Source organism: Hyla sarda, chromosome 8, assembly GCF_029499605.1.
Source record: "Hyla sarda isolate aHylSar1 chromosome 8, aHylSar1.hap1, whole genome shotgun sequence".
Taxonomy (NCBI): Eukaryota; Metazoa; Chordata; class Amphibia; order Anura; family Hylidae; genus Hyla; species Hyla sarda.
The window spans coordinates 28,689,810-28,711,610 of record NC_079196.1 but is presented as its reverse complement, the minus strand read 5'-3'; the positions used below and the strand labels follow the sequence as shown (position 1 = coordinate 28,711,610).

The following is a 21,801-nucleotide window of genomic DNA, read 5'->3' as shown; positions in this document are numbered from 1 at the left end:
ATAACTCGACGAGATCACCTTTCCAAATCTGCCGTTTCACATTTTGCTTTATCCGTGTTTCTCGATTTCTCTTTACCCAGATTTTTGGTATTCTTTGTACAGCTTCTGTATACCAGCACGGATATTCTCCTCCGTTTTAACAGGGATATTTGCTTTATTCCACACTTCCTGTAGTTTAGTAGTGGTAGATTTAGCAGCATTCAAAAGTGTGTCTTTTATTTGCTTGTGATGGTAAATAAAAACTAAAAGTACTTGTTCCTTTGAAGGGAGCCCAGCTCCGAAAAACTCACCACTAGGCACTTTTTCTAGCAAATTTCTCTTTTGGTTCCCATTGGTTTGGTTGAAAGAAATATATGAGAAGCCCATTAGTACAAAACACTTCAATATTAGAAATTTCACTAGTTTTAGATAGAAGTGATCAATGTGTGCAACCCCTAAATATTATCCAATCTTCTTGAAATTATGGCATATATATATCTTTTACATCACTGAGACTTGGGGCGTAAGCAAAGTCATATAAAAATCACATCTTTGGAAAAATGAAACACCCTAATGGGCCTGAAGCAGCCAGTAGCCTACACAATTGTAGGGCAGGACAGGGTTCTGCCATATTTTTCAGGATTATATAGTCTCAAGAGGCTTCTTTTAAGAGTTCCCAGCTGTGCCCTGGCACAATGACACCCCTGAACAAGAGGTCATTGTTATGATTGGATGGATCCCCTTTATATGATGACACAGACAGATGATATTAGGGGATTTCTCATGTGTATCAAATTGTTGACATATGGAAAAGACCGTTTATTATGACAGGTTGTTACTTCACATGAATCCATCTGTTATATGTTGTTGTTTTTCAGTTTAACATGTTTTTCGTTTTTTTTTATGTATACTTATACCCACCAGAGCTCCTTTGGAACAAAACTAGAGAATGATAAAATTCTGTCTGCCAGCAACTACCACCTGGGGAAGTTTAGAAAAGATTAAACACAACAATAAACCAGCATGGAGTAAGTTTCCTCAGATGGTGGCACTTCACAAAAGCATCATGAAACATCACATAGGCAGGAAAAAGTGCGCCCTAACTTTCCCTATAATCCCTATTGTGTATCTGCCCTATGCGACGGATCTACAACCACGAATACGGTCCATTCACTGCGGTAATGTGCTGGGGCATCAGAGTCAAAATAATAACTGGAAACTGTACAAATTTGGGATACATGTCAAGAACACAAGTGGTTAACACAACAAAAAACAAACAGGAATATCAAGGCAAGATATAGCGTATAGACAATCAGTTTAGAGACCAGATATGAAAAATAGGACAGGACTGAATAACAGAATAAATATAACATGGAGTAAACAGGACCAGGATATGCAGGGGATGAACTGATGTAAGACACCATACAGGTCAGGATACAAGAGAAACTAGAAAACAATTCACACTAGACAGATACAAGACAAACTTCAAAAGCCAAATTCCATAGCATGGAGGAATACGGATCAAGATTCTAAACAGGAATACTAAATACCAAACACTGGACTGAAAACTGGATAAATCTATAAAGACTCCAAGAACCAATCAGGAAACACTAACAAGAACGAAACAGGACAGATAACAGAATACAATTAGAACACGAGTCTAACCAAGGTACACTAAATATATACAAAGCATAACACTAAAACCCAGAGTACAAACATAACAAAATCTAGAGACAGGGATACAGCATAAAAAGCCATGGCACTACATGAACACAGACGAAGGGGCTATGTCAAATATAGTGCGATTAGCAGCAAGCAATACCAGTAGAGCTTAGGATACTCGTAATAGAGTACCAAGTACAGCACTTGGGCATCTTTGTCGCTCTCATAGAAATTAATGGAGCCGGGGCCTCATTCTGGAGATCCTGAGGGGTCTCAGCGGTCGGAGACACACCATTGATTTCAGTGGGAGCACCCAAGATACATAGAATGGAGTGCCAAAGATACCCAAGAGCAGCATTATGCATCTTTGGTGATTCCATAGAAATGAATTGGGTCCCTTTCTGGTGTTCGTGGGGGAAAGGGGGGGGGGGGGGTCCTATTGGCTGGACCCAGGCAATCCGAGACATATCCCCTACCCTGTGAATATGTGAATAGTGGATAAGTTGTCTTTAACCAGACAACCCCTTTAAAGATGCAAATGGTGGTATAAGGTCAACCATTGAGTTTTGGATGAATTTACATCTATGCTATACAATTACAAATATACGTTTGTTACAACTGTTGTTATTTCTCCCGTCTTTATTCTTCTGCATTCCATATTTTTCCCCATTACAACATCTGTGCCCTTATAGCAGGTAACTAAGGCTATTTCTCAGGAGATCACTTACTGTGCTGGAAATAATAGCCTCTTGTGTTATTCTGGAGACAGTTGACTGCATTAACCTTTATGGTTATTTCTTTAAGGTGTTACATTCCTCTTATTATGCAGAATAAATACATATCTACATGTATTCAGCACTTGTGTTAGTACATGACCTATAGAGGACCCCTCCTCTAATTACTGCTGTTTACTACCTGCGCCCAGGCTTCTCCGCTTTGTTAGTCCTCGTCTTGCGTCCGGCGCTGTGCCCTTTCTGCAGAACATTAATGGCGGACCCAGGCACTATGTGTTGACATATGCCTATTTACTATATAAAATGTCTTGCTACATTCATGGTTCTGTTCGCACTCTGTTTGTTTATAAGGCGCCTGTTACCTGCTTATGTTTTTTGCAACCTATTATTTATATACTATGTACAATATATGGTTTGCAATATATATGGCCAAAATAACATCTACTGCCGACTATTATTATGCCGACTAGTTATTATGAAACATTTGTCTTTGAGATGAATAACAAATCTGGTCACCCATAATGGGGTGTTGTGAAGCGATATCCCCCTCAATTATAGAAGACTAGGAAAACATGAATGTTTTATTTCTTTGGTCCATAGGCGACGTGTAACATACTTACGTGGCCATGTTCCAGTGGTGATCCCCTCCTTAAAGGGGTACTCTGTCCCTAGACATGTTATCACCTAACCTTTGGATAGGGAATAACATGTCTGATCGCGTGGGGGGGTTAGTCCGACTGGGGATAACAAGTCTAGGGGCAGAGTACCCCTTTAAGACTGCTGTGGCACCGATATCATCACTCCACAGCTATGGCTACCGACCTCGATAACAGTGGGGCTAGTTAGCCTATCAGAAGGCAGAGACACCCCGCATGCCCACATGCGAATCCCAGTCCATCACTGACCAGGTGCTTCTCCTGCCCCCGACTCTGCCTCTCTGCTCCGGCACATGTGTCCCCGTCCCCTAGGGCGCATGCGCCGGAGCTTTAAGATTTAAAGGGCCAATGCGCCCATTAGTGTAGTGTGGCTCATTGATAAATTCTTCCTCCTCCCAAACTTCCCTGCCGGATCTTTGTTGCCCTGTGCCTGAGAGAAAGCATACCTGAGAGTTGCCTTGCCGTGTATCTGATCATCCAAATGCTCTCTAGCAAACTTCAGACGGGCCCAGACATGTACTGACTTAAGCAGGGGGACAGGTCTGGCACTGCATGACTTGAGTCCCTGGCGCCGTAGTGTGTTACTTATGGTAGCTTTTGTTACTTTGGTCCCAGCTCTCTGCAAGTCATTCTCTAGGCCCCCCCGTGTGGTTCTGAGATTTTTGCTCACCGTTCTTTTGATCATTTTGACACCACGTGGGTGAGATCTTGCATGGAGCACCAGATCGGGGGAGATTATCAGTGGTCTTGTATGTGTTCCATTTTCTAATAATTGCTCCCACAGTTGATTTCTTCACACCAAGGTGCTTGCCCATTGCAGATTCAGTCTTCCCAGCCTGGTGCAGATCTACAATTTTGTTTCCGGTGTCCTTCAACAGAATTTTGGTCTTGGCCATAGTGGAGTTTGGAGTGTGACTGTTTGAGGTTGTGGAAAGGTCTCTTTTATACTGATAACAAGTTCAAACAGGTGCCATCAATACAGGTAAGGAGTGGAGGACAGAGGAGACTCTTAAAGGGGTACTCTGGTGCTTAGACATCTTATCCCCTATCCAAAGGATAGGGGATAAGATGCCTGATCGTGGGGGTCCCGCCCCTGGGGACCCCCATGATCTTGCATGCTGCACCCCGTTAGAATCAGTTCCCGGAGCGTTTTTGCTGATTACTGTCGATCACGGGGACGGAGCATTGTGATGTCATGGCTCTGCCCCCGTGTGACATCATGCTCCGCCCCCTCAATGCAAGCCTATGGGAGCAGTCACGCCCCCCGGAGTACCCCTTTAAAGAAAAAGTTACAGGTCTGTGCGAGCCAGAAATCTTGCTTGTTTGTAGGTGACCAATTACTTATCTTCCACCATAATTTGCAAATAAATTCTTTAAAATCAGACAATGTGACTTTATGTTTTTTTTCCCCCTCATTATGTGTCTCATAGTCTCTATGATGAAAATTACAGGAGTCTCTCATAATTTTATTTGGTTAAACTTGCACAATTGGTGGCTGACTAAATACTTTTTTTGCCCCACTTTATCTCTGTGCTCTGACGGATTACCATAGAGTCCACAGAACTCAATGAACCCCATTCAATTTAGTATTTTTGCAAAATGGCCGCAGCTAATGTCCCACAATCTTACATGGGGTTGTCCAAACCAGTCAACCTCTTTTCCCTCATGTATGTGGTTTAGGGGCAATCTTAGAGTAACGTCCATTACCCCTTTACGGATCTTGCTTACTGGTCATACACTTGTATGCTAATCCTACACAGCTTATTTCCTAGTTAATGTTTCCTCCTTTGGGATTTGCTTTATGATCTGGGTGGGAGGCATTGACCTTTAGGACCACCAATGATCATAAGAGTGATGGGGAGGCAGCACCGGTGTATACTCTATACTGGTCTTCCCCTACATGGCGGCCATCATCACCTGACTATGTGAGAAAGTGCCGTAAAGCCCTATTTAAGTGAATGGAGATGACTGCAGTCCTCTCCACAGCTAGGTGGCCAAGTGTTGCTGTGAAAAACTCAGAAGGGGGCACAGCACTACACCTCCCCTTTATTATTATGATTGGTGGGGGTCCCACAAATCAGCTCCCCCACACATCCTAGTGGTGTGCCATTACATTATAAAATGGGAGTTGTATTGGCCAGCAGGGTAACCATGCATATCCTGTCCCAACCATTAATGCTTGCAACTGGTTACCTGACCCCTTCTAGTCTTGTTGGGGTAACTTGCCCAAACCTGATCCATTTGGGAGGATGGAGTTCTCTTATAAAAGTAATAACCATCAAGCAAATGATAAAACATCTCTAATGTGCGGAATAATATCTCCATCAGCTGTTCTCCTTTTCCTGTCGAGTTCCATCGCTGACTGCGGCTGCACATGTGATGAATCTCAGCTGCGGTTTATTCTAGTATTCATAATAATGCTGCGAGATATAGAGGTGGTCTCCCGTCCTGCACATGGGGTCTTCTATCCCCCGAGGAAGAAAATTAGCAGCCGTTCTCAGGTGGTTGGGGAAGGGACGAGTAGGTTCTTTGTATCTGTCCCCCCGCTCGGTGCATGGTGACTCTCAGCGGGATAATCCAGCTCAGACAAGGTTGGATGCGGAAGGGATTACCTAGCTGTATGCGTTCTGGCTGCGGAGGATGGTGCTGTGCAAACAGTACAGGTGGAATCATTTGTTATACTACTGTGTGCGGTCCTCATGGGAGATACGGGGATACGGCTGATATCATGACTGCTCATTCTAAAGAGGTTTCCCAGGAATATTATTTGATGGCCTATGTGTGATCAGTAGTGACCTATGATGCTAGACCAGTGTTTCCCAGCCAGGGTGCCTCCAGATGTTGCAAAACTACAACTCCCAGCATACTGGGAATTGTAGTTTTGCAACAGCTGGAGGCACCCTGGTTGGACCGGGCTAAAAAACACATAATAAGACTATGTTCACACTGCAGAATTTCCACCAAATAATTCCTCCGGAAATTCCTCCAAAATTTACTGCACATTATTCTAAGATTCTTCTACTGGCAGGGTTCCCTTCCTAGACTCGGTCAGGCCCTTCTTCAGGTGCCAAAACGTCAAGGAAGGTTGGCTGCCCCTAACATGTATGACTATTGTTTTGCTTCTCAACTGGTCTATGCAGGTGCCCGGTGGATTGACCTGGATCTCTCGACTGCAGCTACTGTCCTGGCCGGGGCTCTTATTGGGTCCTACGAAACTCTCACAAATACACTGTAAGAGGTACTCTTCTGCTTCCCCTTATCTTGCTCCCATTAAAACGGTGGCTGTGGTTTGGTCTGTGGCGCTTCTCACAACCTGTTGTTTCTCCTAGAGCACCCCTGTTGGTGAATGTACATTTACCTCACCTTTAGGGGTTACCGGAGGTTTGTTTCTGGAGTACTCATGGAGTCATGCTATTCATCTGTTTGGGGAGGACCAGTCGTTCTTGTCCTTCTCTGACATGCAGGCATGCTACCATGTACTTGGGAATGCCTTTTTTCCGTATCTCCACTTGCGACATGCAGTGCATGCGCAGCTTGGCTCCCTGGAGGTTACTCCTGCCTTTTCTTATGTGGAGTTGTTCCTGGGCACTAAGGATCTCTTTAAGCCCCTCACGCAAACCTATGCCCTTCTCTAGACTTTAGGACTCAGCTCGTTTGCAGTTGTTTTTGGGAATTGGGTAGAGGATATACCTGATTTGTCCAGTGAACAGTGGACGGAGGTGGAGCAGATGTATAACTCCATGTTAGTAAGTGCCAGGGACCTGCTGATTCAGTTTTGCTTCGTTTCACGTCTCTATTACACCCCGGTGAAGTTAATGCGTATTGGTGTGTCCTCCTCTGATGTATGTTTCCGGTGATCGTAGAGGTGGGTATGTTTCGCCATGCAGTTTGGAGCTGTTCTTGTGTTGCCTCATTCTGGATGGAGGACTTGGACTTCCCGTTTCTCGTCCCTGGGGTCTGCTTATTGGGTCTCATCAATGATGTGGAGTCGAGTTCTCATAGATGTCTTCTGATTCATTTCTACCTGTTTTGTTTCTGTAAGGTGGTTGTTATGGCCTAGAAAAACGCCACTTCCTCATCTGTCTCCCATTGGATTAGCTTTGTTAACAAGTATGTCCCGCTGTATCATGCCCTGTATCTTAGTTGTGAGTGCCCTAAGACACGAGTTTGATAAGGTTAGGATGCCTTGGCCTGTCCTAAAGGCCTTGACTGATTCCCCTGGGATGATGTCCAAGTCAGTCTGACTGGACTCTGTGATTGTCCTTTAGTGGCAACAGCTGGAGGCACACTGGTTGGGAAAAACTGCCCTACCACATGCTACACTAACATTCCTGTACACATTATAAAACAAAGTGAAACAATAAAGCATTTGGCTATCCGGGCATGCTGGGAGTTGTAGTTATACAACTGCTGGAGGAACACTGGTTGGGAAACACTGCCCTGAAGACATGCGGGTTTGAAAACACTGATATAGACTATCTAAAAACACGCCCACTGCCTTTGTCATATTTAAGGTATTTTGCTGCATTACAGAAGACATCACATTTGCGCCTCTTTCCCCCAATATGTGCTTTTTGGATTTATTTAGCATTCTAGGAGCTGAATTGCTCTCCCTGGAGGTCTCACCTTTAGTGCTGGGGGGTGTTTTGTGTTGCTAATGGAGTTGTTGTGTTTGTTACTCTCCTAATGGCTGACAACTTTTTGTTTTTCTTTACGACTTTGAATTAGTTAAATCATTTTGGTTTCCTTTCATGGCTTTCTGAACGGATTACAGTTTTAGATCCTCTCTGTGGGGATGTCATAGGCTTCACTCTTGGGATCTTTTTTGTTTAAACTTTTGAAAAAAAACTCCATTACAATTGAGGCTTTAGGGTCCCCTGACTGGCCTTTATCTCACTGCAGCTTTTGATGTCGATCTCTTCTCGAATCTGGGGAAATCCTTACCAATTTTTCAGTTGTCTCGATTATTTGGAGAATTGAATGTGTTCTCTGTCCCCAGCTATCCTACCCATCGTAGCAACCATGGTGCCCCTATGGGGGCTTGGTGTCATATTTGTCATACCTCACATAGCCTTAGGTAGGCTTTCGATTAGTTAATAAATCGAGGAAACAATCTGATACCTTGTTTCCTGCTATGTTTGCTTTAAGCACCATCACAGGGGGTCTGTTTAACATCCTTTTCTACCTAAATACCTTTCGGACATTGAAACTCAATAATGGGCCTTGCTTGGCTTCCCTCGGCCTACTGTGGTGCATAGCAAATTAGATTTTAAAGGTTATTTCTTTTTTCCCCCCTTACAGCTATTTCTATCATATCCCTAAAATTAAACGTATTGCCTAACATTGGAGACAACTAGAAAGCATTTCCTGTAAACAAGTTTTTTCTTTTTCTTTTTTCTTTAAGTAAAGTGTGTAATACGTTACAGATAATTTATTGGTTGAAAGGTCAAATATCCAACAACAAAAAAACAAACAAATGTTAAATAGATAGAGAAATATATATATATATATATATATATATATATATATATATATATATAAATATACATATATGTATTGAAAAAGGTAACTCAGAGAGCACAATTATTCGAATTCATCTGTGTCAACACAAAGGAAAGTCGGCAAGACCAGCAGGGCAGCAGCCGGATTCGTAAATTGTGGTACTACCGACGGGGTGCAAAGCTGAAGGATAGCAACAGAACTGGCATAAATATGGCATAAAGATGAAGCTTGCACTCACCGTTCCTGTAGAGATTCTTCATAAGGTCATTGCGTCCTGGCAGGGAGACCTTGGGGGTGATGCGGGGTGCTCAGAGGCGAACAGTCGTTCTTCCGGCCTCCTTCAAAAATACATACATAGACTCATAAACAAAAATAAATAAATGCATAAATAAATAAATAAATAAATGTTCAATAGATAGATAAATAAATAAATAAATAAACTCATAAACAAAAATAAATAAATAAATGTTTAATAGATAAATAAATAAATAGACTCATTAAGAAAATAAACAACCTCATGTCTAAATAAATATAAAAAACTATAAATACCAGATTTTATAGCTTAGGCTAGAAATGAAAATTCTTTCTCATAAATTTAATTAGCATTTTAGACAACTAATAAACTCGACCCCGTCATTTAAAAAATTTTTTTTTAAATCTCTACAAGGAACCTTTACCTTGTTATACCATCTGAAGGTGTAAACCTGCTGTGTCGGCTTGTAACTTGATTATTCAGACACATTCCTCCTAATTTGCGAAAATATCATAAATTTCTTTATTTTCGTCCGGTGACTGGTTACCTGTTACATTGTGTCCGCTCTGAGATCGTGTGAAGATACATGAAGACAAAAACACCAGATTTTGATTCCTATCCAATTATGACTATATTTTTTTTTGGGCCTTTTAATGGTTACAGAAAAAAAGACAACATTTATTTGTGAGGATTATTTCAGTTGCGGTTTCTAATACACACTTTGGCCACACAATATATTTGGAGGTTCAAAAATAGATTTGACAAGCAAAATAAGCCTCACATTTTTATACATTTTAATTGCTTTTTGGAGTGTTTTTTCCTTTTTTTTTTTAATGAAGTGCCCTTTAGGGTATGATCACACATTGTAAAATGTACCAATATATTTGATTGTACCGTATTTTCCGGCGTATAAGATGACTGGGCGTATAACACAACCCCCAACTTTTACAGTTAAAATATAGAGTTTGGGATATACTTGCCGTATAAGACTACCCCTTTACTGCAATACACGGTGCCTTACCAGTGATTGGATGGTTGTTGTATACAAAACCTGCTTGGATTGGTCAGCTCTCCCCGCCTGCCCAGCCCTCCCTGTCTCCAAGACTATTAGAGCGGTACATGCCTCTTTCACCCGTCTGGCCCACCCTTGTATCCTATTACCGTACCTCCTTCTCTGCCTCTCAGATCTCGCACATGCTCCACCCTTGTATCCCATTACCGTACCTCTTTCTCCGCCTCTCTGATCTCGCAAATGCGCACCAGTGCTGCCTGTCAGATTTCACACATGCGCACCTGCGCAGCTTCTCAGATCTCGCACATTCACGCCTGCGCCACCTCAGATCTCGCACATGCGCCGCTTCACTGCAGTCCTCAGGGGCGAGATCTGAGAGGCAGAGAAAGAGGTATAATAATAGGAAACATACAAGGGCAGGCTGGATGGATGAAAGATATGTGTTTTTCTGGGCACAGCACCGCTCTCTCTCTTCCCATACTCTGGGAACCCCGCTCTATCTCTATCCATACAGGGGCAGATCCAGAGTCTAGCCTCGGGAGGGGCACTATCAGAGTATCGTGCATTGAGGGGTCATGGTGTCATGTCATAAGGGGCGTGGCTGTGATGTCACAACCCCCAAACAAAATTTTCCCGAACGCTGGGGCAGTGGAGTTCCCCCCACACTAGGTAGGCAGCTTAGTTCCCCCACACTAGGTTGTCAGCATAGTTCCCCCCACACTAGGTAGGCAGCATAGTTCCCCCACACTAGGTTGTCAGCATAGTTCCCCCCACACTAGGTAGGCAGCATAGTTCCCCCACACTGGGTTGTCAGCATAGTTCCCCCCACACTAGGTTGTCAGCATAGTTCCCCCCACATTAGGTTGTCAGCATAGTTCCCCCCACATTAGGTTGTCGCATTGTTCCCCCCCACATTAGGTTGTAAGCATAGTTCCCCACATTAGGTTATCAGCATAGTTCCCTCCACATTAGGCTGTCAGCATAGTTCCCCCTACATTAGGTTGTCAGTATAGTTCCCCCACAATAGGTTAGCTGTATTGTTCCCCCCACATTAGGTTGTCAGCATAGTTCCCCCCACATTAGGTTGGCAGTATATTCCCCCACATTAGGTTGTAGTTCTCCCACATAAGGTTGTAGTTCCCCCACATTAGGTTGGCAGCAGTTCCCCCCACATTAGGCTGGTAGTATAGTTCCCCCACATTAGGTTGGCAGTATAGTTCCCCCTTATTAGGTTGTCAGCATAGTTCCCCCCACATTAGGTTGTCAGCATAGTTCCCCCCACATTAGGTTGTCAACATTGTTCCCCCTACTTTAGGTTGTCAGCATAGTTCCCCCCACATTAGGTTGTCAGCATAGTTCCCCCACATTAGGTTGGCTGTATTGTCCCCCCTCCCCCCCACATTAGGGTGTCAGCATAGTTCCCCCACATTAGGTTGTCAGCATAGTTTCCCCCTCATTAGGTAGTCAGCATAGTCCCCCCTACATTAGGTTGTCAGCATAGTTCCCCCACATTAGGTTGTTAGCATAGTTCCCCCTACATTAGGTTGTCAGTATAGTTCCCCCACATTAGGTTAGCTGTATTGTTCCCCCCACATTAGGTTGGCAGCATAGTTCCCCTACATTAGGTTGGCAGTATATTCCCCCACATTAGGTTGTAGTTCCCCCACATAAGGTTGTAGTTCCCCCACATTGGGTTGGCAGTAGTTCCCCACTCATTAGGCTGGCAGTATAGTTCCCCCTTATTAGGTTGTCAGCATAGTTCCCCCCACATTAGGTTGTCAGCATAGTTCCCCCCACATTAGGTTGTCAGCATAGTTCCCCCACATTGGGTTGGCTGTATTGTCCCCCCCCCCCACATTAAGGTGGCGCATAGTTCCCCCACATTAGGTTGTCAGCATAGTTTCCCCCCTGTGGAGGAGTGGTGGTCAGATCACCGAAGATGATGTGCCGCTGGTAACTTACCATGCATGCGTCCTCCTCCTAGCTGGACTGCTCTTCTCTGTTTCTATGGGCACAAGCACATGACATCAGTTACGTCCCTGCGTGCGCTACCTCCCGGTGGCCCCTGCGTTTTTAAAGTTAATGCGGGACCGCAGAAAGGTAACCAGGACATCCTTGTGTCCCGAAAAGATCTTTTGGGACACAGGGATGTCCCGGATGTGACGGGGGAAATTAATCTGGGGGGGGGGGGGATTGCTGCTACTGTATCCATATCATGGGCATCAGGCCGACTGCAGCACCCGCCCTATAAGATGACACCAGGCGTATAAGACAATCCCCAACTTTTAGGAACATTTTCGTGGGTTAATAAGTCGTCTTATATGCCAGAAAATACAGTTGTGTGCTTTTTTGGCTGTGATTGTCAAAAATGTGGGCACAATTTTGGTTGTAAATGCGCATGTGAATTAGATACGTTGGTAAATTTTATACTGTGTGAACACACCCTTGGAGCATTTTATGCAGATCAGGTTTTTGCTTGCAGTTTTTAGGTATTTTGACACATTTACTTGCCAACAGTATATCAGGGGGCAGTACAGAGATCTCTCCCAGGATTGTATCTATAACAGTGGTGTTGCTAGTGACACCGACCAGTGGGGTGACACCGACCAGAGGGATGGCACCACCATGGGTCCCTTCCCACCACAATCGCATGTCCTGCTGAAATGGCCAACATCAGGGTAGTACTTACATCAGGTGCCCTGGTCAAATTAAACATATAAAGTGTCCCATACTCTTCCTTTCCCCTGGGGGAAAGCACAGGGGGGGGAGCACAGTGTCCTCTATGAGGACTTCTCTCATGGATCCCTGCAATCTACTTCTCTAAATATGGACCCTTTGTTTTTTTTTTGCATTGGAATTAATAGTGCTTGTGTGTATAGTTCTCCGTATGTACTGTCGGTATTTGTGTATACACTGTCTGTATGTGTGTGTACTGTGCATATGTGTGGTATATACTGTTTTATGTGTATACTGTCTGCCTGTGTGTATATATACTGTCTGTATGTGTAAGTGTGTATATACTGTGTGTATGTGTGTATATACTGTGTGTATATACTATGCAACATGCATAGGAAAGTCATATAAACCTTCAACATGACCAGGGCTCCCTCAGTGTAATATGTAGACTCCAACCCCAGAAACGCTACTGACATCCTCTATGTCTAGTGGAAAGAAAGTATCTACACCAGCACAGACGGGGGTTCTTTACTGTAAGAGCAGGGAGACTATTCCACTCTCTGCCAGAGGAAGTGGTCATGAGGGAACTCAATAAAAGAGATCAGCAGGGGCCTGGATACATTTCTGGAGTGTTATAACATTACAGGTTATAGATTCTGGAGGTGGCACGGTAATCCAGGGATTTATTCTTATTGCCATTTTAACAGTCAGGAAAGTAAAGAAAAGAAGGAAAATTGGCTTCTACCTAAAGTTTTTTTGTGCCTTCCTCTGGATCAACACTGCAGGTTAATAGGCTGAACCCAATAAAAATATGTCCGTATTCAGCCTTACAAACTATGGTACTGTGTAATATTTGGATGCATTTCTTGCACCATACACTGTATTACATCCAAAATAATGATGTGTTCATGAACTGCAGCTCCCCAGTGCCAGCAACACTCATGTCATGTAGGCCCAGACCATGATACTCTCACCACCATGCCTGACTGTAGGCACGACACACTTGTTTTTATACTCCTCATCTGGTTGTCACCACACACTTGACACCATCTGAACCAGTGCTTTAAGTGGCCCAAAAGAGGTGGCGGTACTCTATTGTTATTACCCTCAGATTAACCCCCTCCCCCCAGTAGGAAGGTAGTACCCCCAGATTAACCCCCTCCCCCCAGTAGGCATGTAGTAACCCCAGATGAACCCCCTCCCCCCCAGTAGGCAGGTAGTACCCCCAGATGAACCCCCTCCTGGGGTACTGCGGGTACTACCTGCCTACTGGTGGGGGGGTAATCTGGTGGTACTCCCTGCCTACTGGGGGGAGGGGGTTAATCTTGGGGGTACTACCTGCCTACTGGGGGTCCCTAGATTAACCCCCCCAGTAAGCAGGTAGTACCCCCAGATTAACCCCCCCTCCCCTCCAGACCCAGTAGGCAGGTAGTTAGTAGTACTAGAACAGTACTAGTACTACTAACTACCTGCCTACTGGGTCTGGAGGGGAGGGGGGTTAATCTGGGGGTACTGCTAGTAGTACCCCTAAGAATACAGGGCAGAACCTTGCTTTAATCACATTCACAGTCACACTCACACTCCCACTTACTGTCAGAGCGAGGTGGCAGCGCTAACGCCACGCGTGATAATGATACCACTGTCAGATCGTGCACTGCGCAGAGCGCATTGTTACGTCACGCTCTAGGGCCGGCATCAGGACGTAACGCCGGCCCTTGAATTCCTTAAACTCTGGGACTCGGAGCGGGACGTCACTGAGCGTGAGGCGGGGTGGGAACAAAAAGGAGCCAGGGGCAGCAGCTTTAGTCTCGGCCTCCCGTCCCACTCCAGGCAGGCTCTCGCACTGCTTGCCCGGCAGGCCGACAGGGTGAGCTGCCAGCCGAACCGGGATAGCGCAGGAGGACAGGACAGGCAAACACCGGCATTGCTCGGGGGCAGCGACCCAGCTCGGGGCCCCAAGCTCCGCCCCTCAATGCAAGCCTACGGGAGGGGGCGTGATAGCTATCACGCCCCCTCCCGTAGGCTTGCATTGCGCGGCGGAGCGTGACGTCACATACCGGCGCAGGCGTGACGTCACATGCCGCCCGCCCTGTAGTCGCCCATAATCAGACCCGGAGCGAACACGCTTCGGGGACTGATTACAAACGGGGTGCCGCGTGCATGATCCCGGGGGTCCACAGCGGCGGGACTCCCGCGATCAGGCATATTATCCCCTATCCTTTGGATAGGGGATAATATGTTTAAGCACCGGAGAACCCCTTTAAAGTAGTCCATGTAACCATCCCAGCTTTTTATATCACATCCGCGCAGCTTCACGAAGGATCCCAAATATGAACTGCGGCATCATTAATTACAGACATTTATGATCCATTCCTCTGGTTGTGGCACAGAAAACATTTATTTCTGCCATTGTAAACGTTAAGAAATAAGGCCGACTCTGTTCCTTTATGTACAGCCATAAATCTTGTCCTCACTAAAAAGCTTCACAGGCGCACTCATTCTCCCGCTTTACAATAGCCCAGAGGGCATTGATAAAGTCGCACAGGAGGTCACCGAGCCTCCAAACGACACTATCTCCCCATTCAATCCATCTTCCACCTCTCAACCCTGATAAACGCCGCATGTAAATAAATACTGTAATATTGGTCTAAAAGGTGCATTTACGGGAAATAATCATTAGCTTTCTGATAGTTACAAATGATTCCAGTTCCAGGAATCTCCTTCAGCTCAATTTATCACAGATAAACAACCGCGGATCAGATTTTTACTTAGAGAAAACATGTCTGGAGAAAGTAATGGTTTTAGTTAATTCTCCGAGACATGAGACATAACTCATCTGCAAGATCATGTTATAGCCGCTCATGGCCAAAGCCTTTCAGGGGGTTGTCTCATTGGGACAACGCCTGTCCATGTGTCGTATTGGGGTCTATGGATGTCATAGAGGAGGGTCCCTCATGTGGGGTCCCTACTATTAGTCATCTTACTTCAGCAGTGTTGGGGTCTTCCCAGTGGTCTGGTTACTTGTTGTTTGCAGTCATTATACATATTTGCCAACATTCCTCTAAACTAGACCTCAATTTGGTTAGGTTCATGGAAATCCCACCTAAGTGTCCCTATTTTGGCACTTTAAATGTTGGTCAACAATACCGCTTTCCTCTTTTTGCTGATGTGGCAGGCATGGGATAGGCTCCATTTTGGTTTACAAATGCACAATGATGTGGGTTTTGTAATGCAGTCTCATAAATCCTCTGGCTAAGGATTAGGTGTTTGATCACTCCAGCTGGTCATCTCATAAGGCTGCTAGAGCTGGTGATCACCCAGGCGAACTCATTAGACTCATAAATGTGAGTTGGGGGTCACTTCACACTGTGCAATTCTGATGTATACTGCTGGTGATGACCTAAATGAGCTATTGTTTAAATCAAGGTTTTTACGTTGAATGTATTTTAAAAAAAATAGATTTTTTTTAATCTAACTTTCCATTTAACTATGTTTTAAAATAATCCTAAAATCTTGTAGTATTCGTTTCAGCCACTGGGCCTTAAACTAAACTGAGACTGTACATATTTCTTCCCAGCAGTGCCCTTCTAATAATCACAGACAAGAGTGAAGTGAAAGCTGGCACGAGTGTATAGATAACAGAGGTACACACTAGCTGTTACTCCCAGATCAGCCTCCCCCTGTAACCTCTGTAAAGGCCAAAGAGCATACCCACACACCTTTTCTACTCATGGCAATGGGACAGCTTCCAGTAAGTGAGGGTGGGACTAGCAGTCCTCTATGCTCACTCCTGTCCTGTCAGACTTCTGTTTGAAAACAGAGGGGAGGGGGGTAACAAAGCTGCCTGCAGTGATTGGGTGAAGAGACCCAGCACAGCACAGCAGACTCAGGGATGAAGCGAATGCATGGTGAGTGAGGGCCGGCTTTGTGCTTGCTTCGGCCACACCCCTTCCTGAGCAGCGGATGTCAGAATGAGAGAGCAGCAGAACAGAGACAGATACAGAAGACACATAGATACAGCTAGACACATAAATAATACATAAAAAGCATCTGCATAACCTAGTGAGTAACACTTATAAGCATCATTTTTTTTCTATGATATAACAAATCCGCTTTAAGGTATTTATAACACAAAAATATATCTAAATGCTTCAATATATGTCACCGGTGTGGGGAAGGGGGCCGGAAACCCATTTCCTACCAAGTTTTAACCGAATAAAGGTGGTTTAGACTCGTGCGGGGGCAGAGATCATATCCGGCAGATATCGTGTTAAGGACCGAGCAGAGTCCAACTCGTCTGTAATCTCATAGAAAGCGATTGTCCTCAATGCCCAAACCCTCCGTAGACAATTATTTTTCTTCTATTTTCCATTTCCAGGGAATGTCAATTTTCCCATTGCCTGTGAGACAACTTGTAATATTCTTCAGGAGAGATCTCTGCTTTCAATCTGTGATAAGGAAAACGTGTAAAAATCCTCTGCAGCCATATGTTCTCCGGCGCATCCCTTCTGTCCTCACATCACAGCTCTGTCATCGAATGTATTAAATATATACATACTGCACAGTGTGTGTATACTAAAAAAAAAAAAATAATATATAATCAAATAATATTAGGATTTAAAAATAAATAAATAACACACATAAAAAAAATTAAAAAAAACCTGCAACGTTGTCGTCAGTGCTGAGTGGTTGGGAAATGAAAGTGTTAACTAGAATTGTATTTGTAGTAAACCTATAAATCACACCGGATGCTGATTACATTTGCCGATCAAATACTTTATTTGGAAAATACAAACAAAGAGTCGCATTTTTGCATTTACGTGGATTAAAGAACATTTAGGGCCATGTCCACACAACGGAATTCCCGAGCTTGGAAAAATTCTGCTTGGAAATTCAGTTGCAGCAGAGTACTGTTGTTTTTAATAGGATTCTGCTGGACACAGTGGATTTTCCATGGCATATGTTTCCGCAGTGGAAATTCCAATTCTGCTCGCTGCTCGAAGAATGAACATGTTAATTCTTTAAAGGGGTACTCCGGTGGAAAACATTTTTTTTTTTTTCATATCAACTGGCTCTAGAAAGTTGAACAGATTTGTAAATTGATGTAATAATAAAGGCACGTACGTGCACTCACCACTCAACGGAGACAGCTCGAAGAGAGAGTCCGGTCCAAGGAAGGCTGGGTCACAGCATCGGTGCAGGTAAGTGGGCGCTCGGAGGCTACGCCGGCTGTTTCACACGTGTATGCGTGCTTCTACCGGCCTCTGCAGGAACCGTCCGGTGGGGAGGGTTAGTCTTTCCGGGCTGTCCATTTTCACCGGGAGGCCCTCTTCTCCACTCCAGGCCGGCCCCGGACTAGTGACGTTGCCTTGACGACAACGCACAGGGACGTTCATGTGCAGGGACGTCTGCTGCGCACAGACATCCCTGTGCGTCGTCGTCAAGGCTTACCCTCCCCACCGGACGGTCCCTGCAGCATAGATGGCCTGGCTCAGCTCACCCTTCCTTCCCACCGAGGGGAGGTGAGTAGAAAACTAAAGGGGGGTCTGGATGATGATGAAGGCCGCAGTAATCTTCAACCTGCGGACCTCCAGATGTTTCAAAACTACAACTCCCAGGATGCCCGGACAGCCGATGGCAACATCTAGAGGTCCGCAGGTTGAAGACCACTGAGATTGACAGGCGTGATGATGAAGGGGGGGATGATGACGAGGGGGATGATGACGCGGGTGACAAAAGAGTGAACATGGTTTTTTTTTTCGGGTCTTGAATCCTACATTTTCTTGTGAAATATTCTGCAGTGTGAACAGGAAACCCATTCACACTAATTTCATATTTATGCAGTGAAATTTCTGAGCAGAATTCTGCCCAGAAATTCCATAGCCTTAAAACTATGTGTGAACTAGCCTTAAAGGGGCTATCCAGGATTAGAAAACCACAGTTGCTTTCTTCCAGAAACAGCGCCACTCTTGTTTTCAGGTTGGATGTGGTATTGCAGCTCATTTCCATTGAAGGGAATAGAGCCGAGTTGTAATACCATACCCAACCTGAGGACAGGTGTGGTGCTGTTTTTTGAAAAAGCAGCCATGTTTTTCTAATCCTGGATAACCCTCAGCCTTTAGCTGTCCGGGCATGCTAGGAGTTGTAGTTCTGCAACAGCTGGAGGCACACTGGTTTGGAAACACTGACCTATGCTGTTACATTGTTACAAATGCTCAGCAGTATTATGTTCAGAATTTTTGTCTGTGGATGTAAACAAGACTGCTTTTGTACACTGACAGCAAGCAGTGGTCCTGAAAGTATATCCGAAATAAATCAAAAACTTCTTAGTATGTGAGAATTAAAGGAGTCCTCCTGTGGAAAACATTTTTTTTTATCAACTGGTACCAGAAAGTTAAACAGATTTGTAAATCACTTCTATTAAAAAATCTTTAGCCTTCCAGTACTTTTATAAGCAGCTGTATTCTACAGAGAAAATGATTTTCTTTTTGAATTTCTCTTTTGTCTTGTCCACAGTGCTCTCTGCTGACACCTGATGCCCGTATCAGGAACTGTCCAGAGCGGGAGAAAATCCCCATAGCAAACCTATGCTGCTCTGGACAGTTGTGTCAGCAGAGAGCACTGTGGACAAGACAAAAAAAAGAAATAAAAAAAAAAAATAGAATTTCCTCTGGAGCATACAGCTGCTAATAAGTACTGAAAGGATTAAAGGGGTTATCCAGGAAAAAAAACTTTTTTTTTTATATATATCAACTGACTCCAGAAAGTTAAACAGATTTGTAAATTACTTCTATTAAAAAATCTTAATCCTTTCAGTACTTATGACCTTCTGAAGTTAAAGTTGTTCCTTTCTGTCTAAGGAAAACGGGAAACGCCCAGTTTAGAAGAGGTTTGCTATGGGGATTTGCTTCTAAACTGGGCGGTTCCCGAGACAGGTGTCATCAGAGGGGACTTAGACAGAAAAGAACAACCTTAACTTCAGAAGCTCCTAAGTACTGAAAGGATTAAGATTTTTTAATAGAAGTAATTTACAAATCTGTTTAACTTTCTGGAGCCAGTTGATATATATATATATATATATATATATATATATATATATATATATATATATATATATATATAAAAAAGTTTTTTCCTGGATAACCCCTTTAATATTTTTAAATAGAAGTCATTTACAAATCTGTTTAACTTTCTGGCACCAGTTCATAAAGAAATAAAAAAATAAAGTTTTCCACCGGAGTACCCCTTTAACCGTTTTACTAGCTGCCATGTTTTATTTCCTTAGTATGCCACCTAAAGGCTAAATAGATTTCACGAAAAGCTCTGGTGTAGCCAGAAATGCCTGGGCCCGAGCTCGTGTAAGATCACATTACATTTGTCACTAAGCTGCCACTGTTGATATATGTTCTTTAGCCGGTTCATGAAAAGTGTATGAGAGTCTTATTCCATCCTCCGAGCGCCTAATTGACTTCAGCAATGTATTTCACAGTTCCGCATTAAAAGAAACGATTTTTGAAATCTCTTAATAATATAAAATATCACATTCTCGCTCCCCCCTCCACCAAAAAACACAAGTGTGACTCAGGCCGCATGACATTTACATGAGTAAGTTGTCCAAACAGAAAATTTGACCAAACACCAAAGTCGTCAATTTAACAGCTGCCACAACAGCCAGCGACGGGCGAAGCCAGGAGCGCGGGCTCGGGGAGCCGCGCCAAGAAGTCAGGTGTCGAGGTTGGAAAAGAATATGCTGAAGATCAGTTGGCATTTCAGGCAATGGGCCCGTGAGTTTTTGGATCCTTTCTGGACCACAGCAAGAGCGGGAACTGAAGTCTGACTAACATTGTCACCGGAGAGCAGGCAAGGTATTTGTCACATTAACTTAACACAAACGTCAAGTAGTTGGCTTCTCTTTGTAACTGGGAATCGTGCGGCCAACGACAAGGAAAGTAAAATAAATAAAAATGTCATTTATGGTCATTAATAAACTTGTTACCTTAAAGTGTACCTGTACTTTACAAAGGAGTTTGCATAGTTTGGTTACATTAACGCTTAAAGGGGCACTCCGCTCCTAGACATCTTATCCTCTATCCAAAGGATAGGGGATAAGATGTCTGATCGTGGGGGGCCCGCCGATGGGGACCCCTGCGATCTCCCTGCAGCACCCGCCGCTCGTTTTGTCACGGCCACGCTCCCCTCAATGCAAGTCCATGGGAGGGGGCGTGACTGGCGTCACGCCCGCCTTCCATAGACTTGCATTGAGGTGGTGTGGCGTGACGTCATGGGCCTCCGCCCTGCATTGCCAGTCATCCGGCACAGAGCGAAGTTTGCTCCATGCACCAGATGTCTGGGGTGCCGCAGCCAAGATCGCGGAGGTCCCCAGCGGCGGGACCCCTGCGATCAGACATCTTATTTCCTATCCTTTGGATAGGGGAAAAGATGTCTAAACCCCTTAGAGCAGTGGTTCTCAACCTTTTTCGCGACTGTACCCCCATAGGGTAAAAGTATGTCCGCAGGTACCCCTCGCGTGTAAATCCGTACGGAACTAATGCGCGATGGGTACACGAGGACAAAATAAGTCATAAAATTACTTTTTTTCATAATGGCGTGTGCTTACCTATATACTAATGTGATACTTAGTCCCCTTGTGCCATTATTCCCTCCTCAATCTGATCCCCTTTTGCCATTATTCCCCCTCCCTCTGATCCCCTTGTGCCATTATTATCCGATATGGCAAAAGGGGATCAGAGGGAGAGGGTGGGGGGGGGGGGGGGGGGGGGGAATAATGGCACAAGGGGAGTAAGATGGAGGGGGGGGGGAGGGATAATCATTACTCGCTCCCCCCCCCCCCTCCATCTTAATCCCCTTGTGCCATTATTATCCAATTTGGCAAACGGGGATCAGAGGGGGGTGCAGAATAATGACACAAGGGGATCACAGGGCGGGGGGACTAATGGCACAAGGGGATTAATATGGAGGGGGGTGAGTAATGATTACCCCCCCCTCCATCTTAATCTCTTGTGCCATTATTCCTCCCTCCCTCTGATCCCCTTGTGCCATTATCACTCTCTCCCCCTTCATCTTAATGCCCTTGTGCCATTATTTCTCCCCATCCCCACCTCATCCCCCCCCATCCGATCCCCCTGGCCTAATATACTGTCTCCCCAGCAACCACGCAGCTCCCGTACAGTAGCCGCGGCCATTCTACGCTGTGCGCTGACAAATACTGGCCAATGCATGGCCGGTATTTGTCAGCGCATTGGCATACCCCCGCACAACCCCGTGGCATACCCCAAGGGGTACACGTACCACCAGTTGAGAACCCCT

At 44.7% G+C, this 21,801-nt stretch overlaps 1 long non-coding RNA gene across 1 annotated transcript; it reads left to right on the top strand.

Annotated features, from left to right (window-relative positions):
* Positions 1–900: 900 nt before the first annotated feature.
* Positions 901–16,971, top strand: LOC130284568 (uncharacterized). Its single transcript, XR_008847082.1, has 3 exons — positions 901–1,007; positions 16,052–16,118; positions 16,853–16,971. It is a non-coding gene; the product is annotated as an uncharacterized LOC130284568 (long non-coding RNA).
* Positions 16,972–21,801: the final 4,830 nt, after the last annotated feature.